The following is a 16,279-nucleotide window of genomic DNA, read 5'->3' on the forward strand; positions in this document are numbered from 1 at the left end:
TCATCCTAACGGATGACAGAGTCCAACTTTCCCATTACAGCTGTTCGTTCCTTTAAGAGGTTCTCAATCAGGTCTGATCAATCTGTCAAGATAATGCATGGAGTAAGTAAGACTCTTCCAAACACAAGCTCCCAATCAATAGCCCGAACCTGCTTAATGAGGAGGGGCTAAAGCCCAGGGGGAGGCACAGTCCCAGCTACTGCAACTTCTTCACAACCCAGGTCTTGGAGCAGCTCCTAACAAGGACATTGTTTATATGGCCCGTGACGAGCAGCATCCCCACAGACCCACAGTCCCAGGGCTTCTGTGGACAGAGAATCACAGAGGTTAACAGAAAGCAAGAGCCAAGAAAGGTTGAACTTGAAATCACATGCTCCACGCCTTTTTAACTGTGCAACAAACCTGCAAGTACTAATTAATCACTCCTCAGAAGAGACGCCCAAAGATGCAAACCTGTGTGGGGACAGCTGAGAGCCAAGAGCTCCACTAAGACTCCTTCCATGGACTCAAGGAAGAACAAAGTCCATGGTGGAGCCACCACTGGCTCAGCTCTGCTGGCCAACACCTTCCAGTACAGGGGAAGCAGAGCGGGATGCTGGCTGGAAACCTCTTGAGGGAGGGAAGAGATGCCAAAGGAGGTGAGGGAACAGCCAGAGATGCTGTTCTCCAGCTATAGTACCTAACTCCGGTAGCACAGGTGTCTCTGGCACACCTGGGTCACCATGCCCTTGCTGAGCAGCCCAGAGAGAGGAAAGTAACAGGTCTGACTGTACTCAGGCATCCTCCTGTAGCATCAAACTTTCTCTTCTCCCCCAGCTGCGCTACAAAGACTTGCCAGCACAACAAATCCATTCTTGGGCAACTGCAACTTGAACTGCAGAGAATCTTCCAGATCCCCGAAATGTCCCCCAGGAGACACAGGCGCAAGCACTGCTGTACGTGGAGATGCACACAGGAGCATGAGTATCGATCCTGCTAATTATAGTGCTAAAACCACAGCACAACGAGAGTACATCTCCTATCAGCTGGCCTGGAAAGTGCTGCCCTTAACCCTGCATGCTCCTGCCTGGCTGTGGCTCCACCACAGGACCAACAACAGCCCTGCAAAAGCACCTCTGGTGCTCAGCAACCAACAAACTTCACACCAAGTGACCTCTCCTGAGACCAGTCAGGACATGAGGGATGTCACCCTGAGCTAGCCTCACCCAGCAGCTCCTATGGAGCAGCACAGAGCTTGGGAATGGTTGAACTCCTCCTGCAACTGAACCAAAGCCTGGACTACGGACATTCTGATCCTCAGGAAAGTATACAATTTAGTCACTTCATATTTCTGTGGGTGCTGTCATCCCTGGAGAAACACGGCAAAAAGTTGTACTTGTGCCTGCAAAGCACTGTAGGGACGACAACAGGAGGGAGTGATTAAAAAAGCAAAAAAAATTGTGCCACAATGCAGTAACATCACCAAGGAAGAGGCTCAGGGCTTCCAGCCCACTCCTTTCTCAGTGCTGGGACAGACAGGAGCTGAGGAATTCAGGAGGCTTCATCTTTTCCAGAGTTAGGAAAAGAAATGGGGAAAGAACAGCTGAAGACAGTAACCACAAGCAGGCTCATAATGCCACTACCCAGACCTTTATAACATATTTTGTACATCTACTTGAAAATAATCACTTCAGTGTGAGTTGTTAAGCTGTGAACACTCAGGTGAACTAGAGCAGCCTCAGAATATGAAAAAACACTGGGAAAAAAAGCATATTATGTAATCAAAAGGTCTGGGGGAAACCTGGAAAGACAGCGGGATCAAAATCTGTTGTCCATATTGTAATTACGTAGCTGCTGAGTGATTAAAAAGGGCTTTCCCTAACACAGACCCAGGCTAGGACTCTCCATACCAGTGACATTTTGTTTCCTCCAGCAACAATGAGAATGATCCCTGTGTGACACACAAGGGCTCTCCCAGGAGGTTCTGATGCAACACTCACCTGGGTCTTGTATTGATAATGCAGCTCAGACTTAGCCACCCAAAACCCTCTGTACGTGTGGAGCCTGCTTTAAGGATTTAAACTGAAATGCTGTTTTCCCCCCACGTTAAGTCTTTTGGAAAAGAACCACAAGTCTCTGAAGGAAAAGCTTGAGGACTGTCTGAGACTACTGTGCTCTGCCCCACACGCTGAAGCCAAGGCTCACCCAGGTATGCCAATCCCTCCCCGTCCTGCCTGGGCTTCAGGTGCCCTAGAGACTGCAGTGTAGAACCTCAGCAGTGAGTCAGAGGAGAACCATGTCAGTGAGGTCCTTCCAGAGGCAGGACCCATGGGACAGGAGGAGACCCCCATGTGCACCGAGGGACTCTTGTAATAATGTGCCATAAAACCATGTGGGACATTGAACCAATCACGGAAACCCACCCTGAGCTCACATTCTTTAATAAAACACTACAGACAGATTAACTCCCCTCGCCCAGGATTTACCGTTTCATCCATCTCCAGGGAAGCTGGGATGGACTGAACTTTTCTTGTTTTCATACTGCTTCTTTGTAACTTCTTACAGCACTGCACCACCTCAACTCCCAGCAGATAACAATAACGACAATGCACAAGACAATTTTTCAGTCCTCTCCATAAATCACAGAATATCAGTATCAAAGACATGGAGGACACAACCTCCCCGTGCAGAAGCCAGCAGGGATGCATGGAAGAACAACAGACCCATCCCATCCTTTGCCCACAGTCCACAGCAAAGATTTTCGAGATCAGGTGATAAGAGGGGAAGGAAAACTAAAGGATAGTGTGATGGACTCATATGACAGAATGCAAGCAGAAAGAGGAAATACAGAGTATTCCTTGAGTCTGAGGTGAGATGAAAACCAGCACAACCAGAGAAGCCCCCCTGGCGGTGGAGCAGCTCTTCTCCGGTGGCACAGGGCTGGGCACCAGGCTGGGCAGCCAGAGCACAACCTTTGAGGCACATGTTGTGCACCAGCCTACCCTGAACATGGGGACAGCTGATTGCCGACCACTCTGCCAAGGTAAGTTCTGTAAGAGTCTGTAAAACACAAACAGAACACAGAGCACCATGGAAATGCCCATGAGAAAATAAATAATTCTTCATTCAGTGAAAGCTTTGGATTGTATTAGACAAAGCCTGGGGCAATGTAATGAAAGAGGAAGATAAAAAGAAATGGAATAATTACTCACAGAATGAGGCAAGAATCCTGCTGGAAAAATATGTATGGAACGACATATAATTAAGAACCAAAATAATGTCTGCACACAAAGGACTGAATTAAGGCAACCTGCTACTTCCTATGTTCTAGATGGTTGTTGAGGGCTCCATGAACCCAATGGACACTAATGTGTCTTAAGAACTGTATGCAGAAATTCAGGCAATTGCTCCTTGCCCCACATCCCTGAGCAACTGCTCTGTAAGGAAAACCACCGAGCTCTTGGGGAGGAGAAGCCTTCCAAATACAGCCTTCTCCAAATTTAACTGGGAGACCTCTCCAGTCCCTGGGCATGCAATGGCTCCCAGCACACCTGGTTTCCACCAGGAAGGACACATCAATGACCCACAGCAATCCACAGCAGCAGAACTGTCTGGCTCATGGATTCCATACACAGCCTCCAAGCAGTTTGCAGCCTATGAATGGTTGGGTTTGCTGCTCTGCATTTCCTGTGTATACCTAAAACCTAATTCAACTGTAGTATAATTCTGCAGAAGGATCTACAAGAGAACAGAATGACTTTGAGCATTAGTTGCAGCTATTCCCTCTAAGACAGACTACAGCAATGGAAAACACAGAGTGTGTAAAAGCACACTGAGGCAAACAGATAAAACCTGAGATGATAAAGGTCGCTGCTCTTTGGTGCTCTCTTTGTTCATATGTATCTGCATCCACTGGCATTTGCCTTCAGAGGTACAGAAACCTCTGGGAAAAACCAGGCACACTATTTACTGGTTTTAGCCATTCCCAGTGGACACTCTGCAGAGATACATGTGGGGTAAATGACAAATACTATGGAGGCAGCACTGATCACCATGAGGAAGGTATACTGACCACTGCAATTCAGAAATAAAATGGAAGCAGCAAAATCTTTTTTTGGCAGCAGCATCCGCTCACCACAGAAAGGTGTGAGGAGATGACCAATTTCTAAACCCCATGTTTACAAAACTGCAGGTGTAACTCTGGTTCTTCCAACTGCCCCAAAATTCTCATTTCTGTGACTACATGGGATTAACCTGTCTGCAAAAATACCTGCTCAGGGTTAGCATACACTACCAGGAGGTCAGTCTGCAGGTTTCATGTGTGGATAATCCCCCTGCCCAGCCCAGCGTCACACACTCTGATAAGACTATTTGGGCACTGCAGTGACTGCACTGGAAAATCCAGGTAGGTCAGAGCCAAGGAGGTGTGCAAACAATAAAAGCAAAGTTCTTGATTTGTGAGACCATGAAAAATACTCAAAGGTGGGCCAGAGGTGTCTGTAACATAGACCCCATGACATGAAAACACCATCTGCAGGACTCCAAGGCCTTTAAATCTCTCCCACCTGTGGTCAAGAGAACCTGCTCTGGGACAGCAAGTCCCTTCTCTGAGGGACTTTGAGCAGCTGTTCTTTTTCCAGCAGTGCTGCTAGTGGTCAGACAGCCCCTCCAGGGGTGCCGGGGCCGTGTGAGCCCCCAGCGTGGGGCACCCCGCGAGGCAGCCGTGGCTGTGTGTGCCTCGAGCGCGGCGCTAAACTGCGGACGCCGTGCCAGGCGCCGGAGCTGCCGCGAGATGAGCGCTGTTCTCCTTCCCCACCAAAACCCCCGAGGCCTCCTGCGTGTGCGCTAACCACAGCCCTTTGAGAGGCTCGTGTATTTACAAACTAAGGCATGTTGAAATCAAAGGGGATACCATATGACATAATTCACATTAAAATGTCAACAGGCTGACAATTTATAGAGTCAATCCACTGGAGGTGGGGAGAACTAAGATGTGGTAATTGTTTAATTCCCGCTTAAACCAACAGCAGCTTCACCTTCAAAGCGGTACCACACGCACGGCCTCTGGCTGCTGTCAGCCCTGGTGCCAGCCTGGCCCTCCGCCAGCACGGAGGCAACAGCCTCAACCATTCGTTGGAACAAAGCACGGGCTGGGGACATGGGATGCTGCTCCAAGGAGCGTAGCTCCAGCCCACCCCATGGCAAATATTCACCGTCAGCACAAGGACAACTGGTTTTTCAGAAAGGCAGAGTCCTTCTGGTCAGGGCACTGGTGTCTGTTTCCACACTGGGCACAGTACCTCTCCTCCTCAGCAGGCGAGCGCTCTGAGGGCAGCGGTGAAGGGACCAACTCACCCAGTGCCTGGCACTGCACGGCCCTGACCCCTCTGGGGCCTGCAAACACCACAGCAGTGGAACAATGAAGGCATGGAGTGTCCCAGCCGTAAACCCCCTTGGGGCACATGTGAACTTTATACCCCAGGTAGGTGGCAGCAGCTTTGCCCACATCAAATATGTTGTGGTGTTTTGTGAAACACAACATCAGTGCCCTCAGCATGCTGACATCCCCTGCCCATGGACAGGCTGCTGGCAACAGCCTGTGCTGTGTCTTGTAGCCTGCAATAAAGCATAAGGAAGGCAGGAGAGGGGAACGTGCACCACTGGGAGAAATTTTACCTGGATAAACCGCAGCCAATAAATTTTCTATAAATGCCAGCTAATGCTGTCCCTTGGAGAGCACTGGGCAGGGACTGCCAGGCTCCAGAGCCCTCGGCACAGCCTTGCTGTCTGTACATAAACAGTAACACCTCATTCTCTCTTCTACCTCATTAACTGAAACGCATTAAAACAAGTGTGCACTGGGAGCAGCAAATGAGACTGTTAAACCAAGCTGATATAATCCTCATCAGCTGTGGGAAATGAGCACACATCCATTACACTGAATCAAGCCGCCAACTGCGACTCACTGAGAATGTTGAGACCCCAGGAAGATGCTCTTCCCCCTCAGCTGTACCAGGCAGCTCAACGACCGCCTCCAGCACTCTCTGATGAGGTATTACCAGAGTGCTGGGGTTGCATTTCCATTCCAGCAACTCCCCCCAAGCACAGAGCTGGGGGCCCTGGTCCCACACTGCAGCCAAGTGCTGTGTGAGCCCACTGTGTCCAGAAGGAATTTGCGCAGCGAGATGCAGGGACCTATTCGACTCTGCTAGTATCCAAGTGGAATAAAAGGCCAACGCAACGCAGCAGATACACAGAACATGGGACATTTCCCAATCTCCAGTGGGGACATTCCCATGCAGCATGATGGTATCTGACGACAGCAGGGTTGGCCTCAGCTGATGGACACATGTTAGCAGCCTGCTGAAATGCTGCAGAACAGCACAAAGCAGGGAATATACCACAACATCCACATATAAAGCCACCAGCACCAACACCACTGTGGCACCACAGCTGTCCCCATTCCCCAGCTGGGAGCCACATGCTGAACTGGGGGAGTCTCAGCAGTGGTGACAAGAGTTGCCACACAGTGACCACTGACTTTCAGCACACAGGACCAGCTCCACAAAAGGCTAAGGAACTGCTCCCTTCTTCTGGGGGACCATCAGACCACAGCCCTGCCTTCACAAGCAAAGACTCATTTAAAATGTTGAAGACATGTTCATTTTGCCTCCCCCCTGAGGAGGCAGAGCAGGGAGCCCTCCCGATGCTGCAGGAACTGGACAGACCACATTCACTTCAGACAGACAGACAGATAGCATTTTGTGCCCTCCGCTGCCTTGGGTCTGAACTGCTGACCTCACCAGAGCAGCTCAGGTTTCCAAACTCCCTTTTCCTCATGCCAAGCACCGCTGATGAGGCAGGATGGAGTCCCCTCTGCCTTGCCCCCAGCCCTGTGGGGGGAGGAGGTCCCCTCTGCTTCAGCCCTGTACTCGCAGCAAGAATGTAAACAACCCCTTCAATCCTCACAGCTGCTATTTCAGAGTTTTCAACTCAACACAGCTATTACATGGCATTTTCCCCATGTGCAGTCTCTGCACAGCACAGCCCAGACCAGGCTGCCTGGGACTTACTCCTCCCTACGGAACAGGACACCCTGGGGTCTCCCTGGCAGCTCCCAGCAGCCTGCCCAGGCATTTTGAACAGGATCCATGAAGTCTGTTTAACCAGCATGATGTGTGCAACAGAATCACAAAGAAACAGGCATTTAAAGTGACATCTGTTGGATTAATTAGCTGTGTAATTAGCCTCCCCTCTGTGGAGACAGGCTTTGTTACTGCTGCCTGAAACTTCCCCAGGTGATTCTCTTTGTATCCATCCTTCCCCGAGCACAAGGAGGAGCAGAGTGGGTGAGATGGGGCTGTACTGCCCGAATGAGGGGCAGAAGATAGCCCAGAGACCATGGGGCAGCTGAGGGGCAGTAACTGGGTCAGAGAACCCCAACTGCTTCCATCCCAATGTGGTGGAACCCAAACGGGTACGTGCATCATCTTGAGCACATTCTGCAGGTCTGCCCAGAGATGAAAGGCAAGGATACAAGTCAGGTGTTTATATCCTCCCCACTTAGATCAGAACAGCTCTGCCTCTTGGAAACAGCTCCCCACCTCCTTGGCCCATGAGCCCAGAGCTGACACGGCGGGGTGACAGGAGGCTCAAACAGCTGGGGGACACAGCAGCCACTGCACTTCTACCTGAGCCACAGCCAACTTGGCGGAACAGAAAAATCCTGAGGTAACCTCTAGGACAAAGAGGAAACCCAGGATCCTGGGAATAGCTCCACTGCACTGATGGTTTGACAGTCAGATGGGTCAGATGCAGGTACCTCCCTGCTTTAAAGCAGAATGAGAGGGATGCTGTAGGAGGGATGGTGTGCTGGGCTCTGCCCTGCAGCCCTGTACTGTGGGCACCCAGCTTTGCCTCTCTGCCAAAGCTACCCGCAGCCAAGGATCTCCCAACAGCTGCAGCCAGGCTTACCAGAGCCTGGCCAACCATACCCCAAGGCACAACTTCCACAGAACCTGTTGCACAAGTGTAACTTATTGCCTAATTTGACTTGCAGAACTTGGCTGCACGCGTCGCAGCACAGGATTGTTAGGGGCGGGATTTTTAGGACTGGCAAGAAGGTGCAAAAGCCCATTATGGTATTAAGTTGTCTATCGTGCATACATTATTTATTGTAATTTAATGAATTCCCTATGAGATAGCAAACACAGAATCTCCCATGCTGCTTCCACAGCAATTCTGGGGACTTTGTTACAACAGTTTCTTTAAGAACAGCTCAGTTAAATCCGGGGAAGGAGGACACAGTGTCCCGCAGCCAGCAGCACAGCCGAACAGAAACCAGCAATCCACACCAGGTCACACAGAACAGGTTGGGGAAAGCACCTTGTGGGCTCCTTCCCAGCCTTCAAACCAGCCCCCGCCAGAGATGGATGCTAATGAATGCCCATCCATTATTTAATGAGGTCGCCGCCAGTGAGCATGCAGCTGCAGAACTGGTGCTTGGCCAGGGCTGCTACCCAAGGCGCTGAAAACCTGACCCTGCCCAACCAGGAAAGGAACTAAGAGCATTCCGAGATCTTCAAGGCATATAACCTGTATTGAGGAATCCATCTGGTCCAGACAGCTGGACTCGAGACACAGACTGAAATGAAGACTGAGCTCTGGGTTCAAGCCCAGGACAAGAAGCTCTGAGCTGCCAACCTTTGGGATAACAAAGGGCACGAATATGGGTGAATGGACACTGGGGGACACAGCAGGAGTTGGGAATTGCCAGCCTCTTGGATAACAAAGAAGATGGGGGTCCAGTAACACCAGTGAGGTGGAGGGACAGGGAGGGGGGGCAGGAGTCGAAGACTTGGAGACTTGCGCCTAGGTAGACTGTGAGGGTATAAAAGCCAGGCGCTCTTTTGTTGGGGGTCTCTCCTCAGAGGCACCAGCTCGAACTGTTTCTATGTTACTACACAGAATAAATGGCTTCATGGAATGAGACTTCTGAGACTATGCCGTGGGAAACCTGGGGTGGAACTGGTGAGGAAACCTGGTCTGACTGGGTGAATGGGAGGTCTGGGGAGTCATGTGGGACCTGTTGGGTCACCTGTTGGGACCACTGTGGAGGGGCTTCGGTCCCAGCAGTGGAAGTCTCTGGCCTTGGGAGTGTGACAGCTTGCGAGTCTCGGGAAGGGGCTGACTGGGAAGTTTCCTTACCAACCTCTGCAAAGAGAAACACAACCACCCAGGGGGAGCATGGCCTCCTCAGGGGGAACTACTCAAACACAGCTCTTCAGCACAGGCTTTGAGCCCTGCACTGCAGTGACACTCACCTGCTTCAGCCTCACACCGAACTGTTGCCCAGCTCCTCTACCTCCATGCTCCAGCACTCCTAAACCCGGACTTTTTCCAGTTCTACCTGCTTGTCTTCAACTGCCTATGTTGGGTGTCTGCAGGAATGTGGGGAAAAGACCCTGACAAACACGCTGTGATAAGATCCTGACAAATATACTGGCATAAGTCTCCAAAACCACTTGAATAAGGCCACAACAAACAGACCCATTACCTGTCCTGGACAAGCCTCATCTCAGCTCTCCTGACTGGAGCTCCCCATGGCAGAGCTAAATCTGCAGGCAGGAGGGTAAGTGGATGCCTACCACTCTGCTTACAGTGGCTGATCACCCAGAAGGCAATGCCAGTCTTTTGGATCTGGACCAGCATCTCTCTCTCCATGCTCTCCTCTGCAGAGCAGTGACTTCCCACACCAGCATGGGAGGGACGGCAGGTCGCTGGCTGCCTATACCACCAAGGCAAGGTCTGCCAGAGCTTCTGTCAGCAGCCCTGCACAAAAGCTGTGGCCAGAACCACCTTGTCCTCTCCCTGAACATCCCAACAACAAGCATCACCTGATATGGGAAAAATTCCTGCTTCGAAATTTAAATACTCCTCCACATGTTGCAAAATTATCAGGATAAAAGAATGAACCATAATGAACCAGACAGATCTGGCATCATGCATGGCAAAATGTCAGATGCACACTGACTCCACCAACATAATGACACCTTGTTTTGAGATGACACCTGAGGTTCAGAACAGCTTTTCAAGACCCTTCCTACCCTCCCCCTCTTCCACCATGCTGAGCCTCTCTCCCTGCTAACCCACAGCTCTGGGTGAATAGGGAGAGCCAAGACCTGCCCCCACAACTCTGCCCACAGAGTTGCTACAGAAGCTGGGAAAAACTCAGTATTATAGATTAGGATAAAACTTGGCAAAATGTTCTTCTGTTGGTTTTTCTTTTCTTGTGTTTGGTTTGTTTGGTTGGGTTTTGTAGTCCATTTTCACAAATATTTTGAATTCTAAACCCTGTTTGACCAAGGGCTTTTAGCTCCATGTTTTGGGGAGCTCCTGGTTCCTGCTGTGTGATCAGGGCTACTGCTCCAGCTGCACTCTCACTCCTTTGTTATTTACGTTGCTTTTACAGGGTGGTTTCTTTACTAAGCTGCTGGCTGCACATGGCTCAGCACTTACTGGAAAACTGTTGAAAGAAAAACCTAAGTGACAGAGGCCCATAAATAAAACATAGAGCAAGCAATGCTGTATGCTCTCAGCAGTTCTGATTTTAGCCCTTTCAAAAAGCAGTGCAGAGAAAGGATAAGTTCTGTGATCCTGAACTAACAGACTTTGGTATTCAATACCTAAAGGAAGGTAAAGACCTCTTTTAAAGCCAGGGTGACACCAGTGAGAAATCTGTCACTGAGAGGAACACGCAACCCCAAGAAGGAGGTGTCTCAAAGGGTTAAACTGGTACAGAGAGCTTTTTATATCAAAATACTTGTCAATCCCCACAGGACTGAAAGTACTGGACCATGGGGGTCCATCCTCCTCACACTGGTAGCTCATAAGCTCCTTTCATAACTAGTTTATCCAAGACTAGAGGATTCAGATTTGAATTAAAGGTTTTGGAGACCATCTTTAAAAACAACTTTGTGGGGAGACTTAAATTAGTATTTATTTCCCTGGTGAAGCTGCCATTGGAATTTGTCTTAAACCTTGTAGGAAATAAGCTCAAAGTCCCTCATATGCTGTTATTTGAATGGGCTTCAGACACAATTTGTGTTGCTCAAGAGTGTAATTCAGAGCTCTGATGCTGCATCTGTATTCCAAGAGATAAACTTGCAAAAATAAAGCCAAAACACACTGAAGGCAGACAGTGAGTAGATCAAAGGTTAACAGAGCTCTAAGTCTCCTAACGAGCATGACAGACTCTGTGTGAGCAACTTCACCCCAAGAACCTTAAAAGGCAGAGCTGGAAGGAAGTTCACGGTAGAAATCAAAACCCAAACACCTCTCCTTTTGCCCACAACATCATTTGGTATTTCAGAACTGAATCAGTCCAGCTCCAGGCAGCTTCAAGTGGGGCTCTCCAGCCGGTCTGTGGGCTGGAGCTGGGCTGGTCCCCAGAGCTTTCTCCTACACTGAAACATCTCCTGTCAGCCAAGTGGTCGGACGAGGGGACTCTCAGCTCGACCTTACTGCAGAATTATGGTGAGACTAATGCACACCAATCCAAAAGCACCAGTATTTTAATGAACTGGCATTTTCCAGAGGACTGCAATTTAGGAAATTCACAAGTTCTTTTCCACCATGGATTTCTGTGTCAAGCCAACTCCAAAGTCAATGGTCGCTACCCAAGTCATTCCAGCCATCTGCAATTCCTGCAACTTTCTCTGGTGTCTTCTAATGGTTCTTTTAAGCCTTCCTAAAACAAGCTAAATTGAGCACAGTATTGACCCATCAGCCAAAGTGAGGATTTACACAGTTCACATATTGTCCCCTTGCCTTTCTGCTTCCCACTGATCATTGCGGCAATGCCTTCAAAGAGACTGGTAATAATTCCACACCTTGCTTGCAGGAAGAGCAACTTTAACCCCCCTTTTTTTTGTTTTCTTCTCTTTTTTGCGTGTGGGGAAGCAGGAAGCCTAGTGACCCCCCCACCCCCCATAGGGCTGTTTGCCCCCCATCCCTCTAACATTGTGACACCGAATTCCATCATACACTTCCTGTGAAATCATTTGATGTTGCGAAGTTCTTCTGCAACTGTCACAGATTTACATCTATGTGGTCCACTATTTTTTACCTTATAGCTGATTTTTAAGCTTGCTTTTAACTCTATTTTTGCATGACTTACAAACACAGAAATCCCATATATCTTTCCAATCTTTTTTCTCCATTGTGCTTCTGTTTCCCATCCTTCACCTCCCTACCAATGCCCAGACCTCTTGCCCAGTCTGTTCATGAAGAATCTTATCAAAGCCCCTGGGAACCCTCTGCCCGTGGGGACCAGCCCAGCCCTGCCTGCAGCCTGGCTGGCTCCTTCAAACAACTGACAGTGCTGCAACAACCTCTCTTCCAAAAGTCTGCTTTTCCCCTTCCTAATCCATATGCCTACTAAAACTTTTCTATTACAGTTTCTATTAATTTGCTGACTTAATGCTTTGCAGTTTCTGGCCCACACTGCTGCCAGGAGCCTCTGCCCCCTCCTGTGGGCTCCTTCAGAACTCTTCAGGACCAGAGTCCTGCTAAGGCAGTGACTTTTTCCTTCATGGTTTCTCCACAAGAGACCACCCTTCAGGATTTATCCTCCATACAGAGGTATCTTTCAATTCTGCTCTTAAACACACGAGAAGAATTCTCTCCTCCTTCCCCTCCCCATAACACAGGCCTTCTTCCCTTTCCCTGCCTCCACATGTCATACTTTGCTATTTGATCACATTGGACTTTCTGTGGACTCTGGTGGGGCTCCCCCCCAATGTCTTCTCAGGGTTGTTACATTTCACACAAGCACCTAGTACTTTTGGTAACTCCTCCGTGACCCACACACATCACACCCTTTGCTGGATCCAACAGTAGATCATCCATTTTCATGTCATTTTGACTTCAAAGTTAGCTACTATTACAAAAAGTGCTCTTTTTGTCTGTTTCTGTTATGGAAGGACATTGAATTTGAATCCATTATCATCATCATCAATCTGTAACTACACCTCATTCAATATTCCATGCATCGTCTGGTATGAAAACCTTTTGGGGATTATCCAACAAGTTTCTTTGAGAACCATGGGGCTGGCAAAGGAGACACGCACTCCCGTGGGAGAGGCACGATGGGACATGCTGCTCCATGGTGGAACTGAGGCCTTCTGCTGCGTGTGCAGCTGCACATCCTCCTTCCCTTCCCACAGGTCAACTTTGCTTCTGTCTGAGTCAGCACCGATCCAGAGTTTCATCACCACTAGCACCATGAGCACTGATATTAAAGAATCATTTTCCTGCACACTCTGCATCTCTAGCTAACAAAGAGCCTCTGTGCATGGCACCATGTAACCCAAACCCTCTCCTCCAGACTCCCTATTCCCTAAAAAAGTGAACTCAGCACTTGGAAACACTGAAACGGAAGACACTGAATGAACTCATTGAAGGCACTTGCTGGCAGTCTGGCCAGCAGCATGTTTCTTCAGTAGTTCTTTGTTTAAACTTCTTCTGAGCTGCATATTCTGAACTAGAGATTGTCAGAAAGTTGTAGGAAATGTCCAAACCTGGCTCTTGCTCGAGCAGCTTAATTCCTTCTGGAAACGCCACCTGTGCAGTAGATGCTGGGAACTTGTGCCCAACCTCTTCTAGATGTGTGGAATGCTGCTGCTCTGCTCCATGCCTGGTGTCAAGCTCTGTGGTCATGAGGAGACAAGCCCTGGCTACTGTTACACATAGCTGCACTTGTCTGCCTCTGCTCACAGCCACCCCTGTCACCCAGCCCTGGACTCACCACGGCCCTTGGGCCACCCCAGCTATGGGAAAAAGGGTCTTCAAACACATCATCTACCTCAAGCCAGAATATCCATCTCAAAAATGCAATGCCAGGCATTGACAATGGTGGTCTTGCTTTCCAGGGAGTTCTCCAGGGTATAAAGCCCCTTGGTCATCCAAGGTCAACAGTCACAGGAGAGGCACAAGCAGCCCATTCCCCCAGCAAGTGCCAGATAAACAACCGAATTCCCAGTTTAGTCACAAAATTTTAGGGGGACAGCAAAGAATTGGGATAACACAACAATAAAGGAAAGGTTACCAGACCCTTTCAGTTTTTTGCCATTCCTCTCCCCATACCCGACAGGGAAGCGGCCTGATGGAAGCCATTGCAACGTGCAGGACGAAGACAGCAGCACAAGACCAGACCTTCTCCCCCGGCACTGGGAGTGTTGCAGGAGAAGACTAAAGGGTTCACCCAACTACGGACCGACAGTGTCTCCAGATCACATTTTCTGGTAGCAAATGACACTGACAGAAGTGGCTCTTGGGCAATGCAAGCAGCCATAACATGTGATTTAGGAAAAAAATGGCAAAAGCATCAGAATAAGGAGGATTGTGTGTGATAAGCCCAGTGTGTGCTCTCACCCAGCAGCATCTGGAGAGGATTTTCTCCAGCAGGCAGGGAAGAACTCGATTACATCCAGTTAACTGTGCTCTAAACTGATTATGCATGTGCCAGGCTAATGGATTACATTAGCAAGAGGAAAAATAACATCCAATCAATCTCAATTTACTGCAGACCACACCAAGGCCTGAGTGAAGAGAAACCATTCTGTGAACTCCCCCCACTCCCGCTGCATCCCTTCAGTTATCAGCACAGACATGGCGTTACAGCTGCTGCAAGGACCGGAGAGCTGTGCTGGAGCTTGTCTGATCCATGCCTCATCCAGAGAGAGGCTTTTCCATTAAATCAATCCCTGATTCCAGCTATGCTGAAGCAGAATGCTGTGAATCCAGCCATCCACCATCCGCTGCTCCAAGCTTTATCCAGCCATACTAGAAGGCCAATATATGGAGCATCCAAAGAAACCCATTACTGTGAAACATGTTATCCTTCAGCTGGTGTTTCACCGCTTTTCTGTCAGAAGCAACACAGGACTGTAGCAGCACTGAGACTGCCCAGGCCTCTCACAAATCTGAAAACTGACAATTCCTCTTTGCCTGGCCAAGGAAAATATCCTAGGAATCTTTATTAAAAGAACCTAAGTCTGTCCCCTGATGCAGGTGGGACTTTTTATTCCCTTTCTTCTTTTTTTCCCCCTTCTCTTTCCCCTCAGTTAGAGAATTCTAATGCCCCAACTGATTCTTCCCCAGTGGAACCCAATGAAGATGAAGGGCCTGGATAAAGAAACTTTAAACCTTTGCAATGTATACTTAAAAGAACATATTTTGGGTAAAAAATCATGATACAGCTTTCAAATGACTCTCTTGTACTCCAAGCTGACCTCCACAGGCAGAGGAGAAGCAGTTCCCTCAGCTGGGTTATTGAAGCCTCACTGGGACTCTCCTGCCCCCAGTTTCCAAGCTGTGTAACTCTCTCAGGTCTCCTGCACAGCAGAGAGTACAGGTATATGTGCAGACCTGATAATTTCTAGAGCCAGACTCTGCTGAGTGAGGCTGGATCCCAACTCAAGATGGAACAGTTGCTGTCACAGCCATCCTGGCCTCCACAGTGAGCTCAGAGAAACACAGCCCTGCTCTGAGCAGCTCCCCACCAATTCCCGGTAGGTCCAACAACCATAGCTCAAGGTAAACCTTATATGATGCTCCTGGTTATCTCTTTCCTCCCTGAATTTGCTGGAACTGCTCATCCTAGGAAAAATCCAGGAGTGAAAATGTGTCTGCACTGTGATGTGGGTGGGTACTGTAGAGCTTAATGTCAGGTCTTAAATTCCCATTACATTAAGAAAAATTTTCGAAGAAATAATTAAAAAGCACAAGGCACACTCTGTGTGTATATGAAGAAACCTCAGCACATTTTGGGGAAAGCAGGAAGAAAAGGATGAGGCTTGAAAGAATATAAAAAAATCTGTGAGGAATGAGCAGACAAGGAGCGGGAGAGCACGTGTGAATGGAGGGGATGCGGCTGCTGAGATTTATGGCAATTCGTACCTGATTGTTCATACTAAAGCTATTATGCGATGATTAGAGAAAAAGGTGAAGCTTTAAGTCCAGTGAAAATCAATAGAAACGTCTGGAGCAATTCTGCTGCACGAGTGAAAGGACTATTTACTGTATCCGGAGCTCCTCTTGGGTTACAGCCCACAGGGTTCGGGCCAGCGAGGGGAGGGGGTTGGGGACGAGACGAATGAGACGGGAAAGACAAGATGGTTATAATGGTTACAAAGACAGCACAGAATGAGGGGGGGTGGGAGGAAAAGTAAAGACAACAAGATGGTAGTGACAGCCCAAATACTGCTGTGGATGGGAACACGCAGTGCCTCCAACGTGC

The 16,279-nt window shown here is 49.0% G+C and overlaps 1 protein-coding gene across 10 annotated transcripts in view; it reads right to left on the bottom strand.

Annotated features, from left to right (window-relative positions):
• The window catches only part of ZFHX3 (zinc finger homeobox 3), a 480,743-nt gene that overhangs the window by 64,971 nt on the left and 399,493 nt on the right, over positions 1 to 16,279 (bottom strand). The window lies entirely within an intron of this gene.

The sequence above is a fragment of the Lichenostomus cassidix genome, chromosome 11 (genome assembly GCF_008360975.1).
Source record: "Lichenostomus cassidix isolate B80296 chromosome 11, HeHo_3.0, whole genome shotgun sequence".
NCBI classification, from domain to species: domain Eukaryota; kingdom Metazoa; phylum Chordata; class Aves; order Passeriformes; family Meliphagidae; genus Lichenostomus; species Lichenostomus cassidix.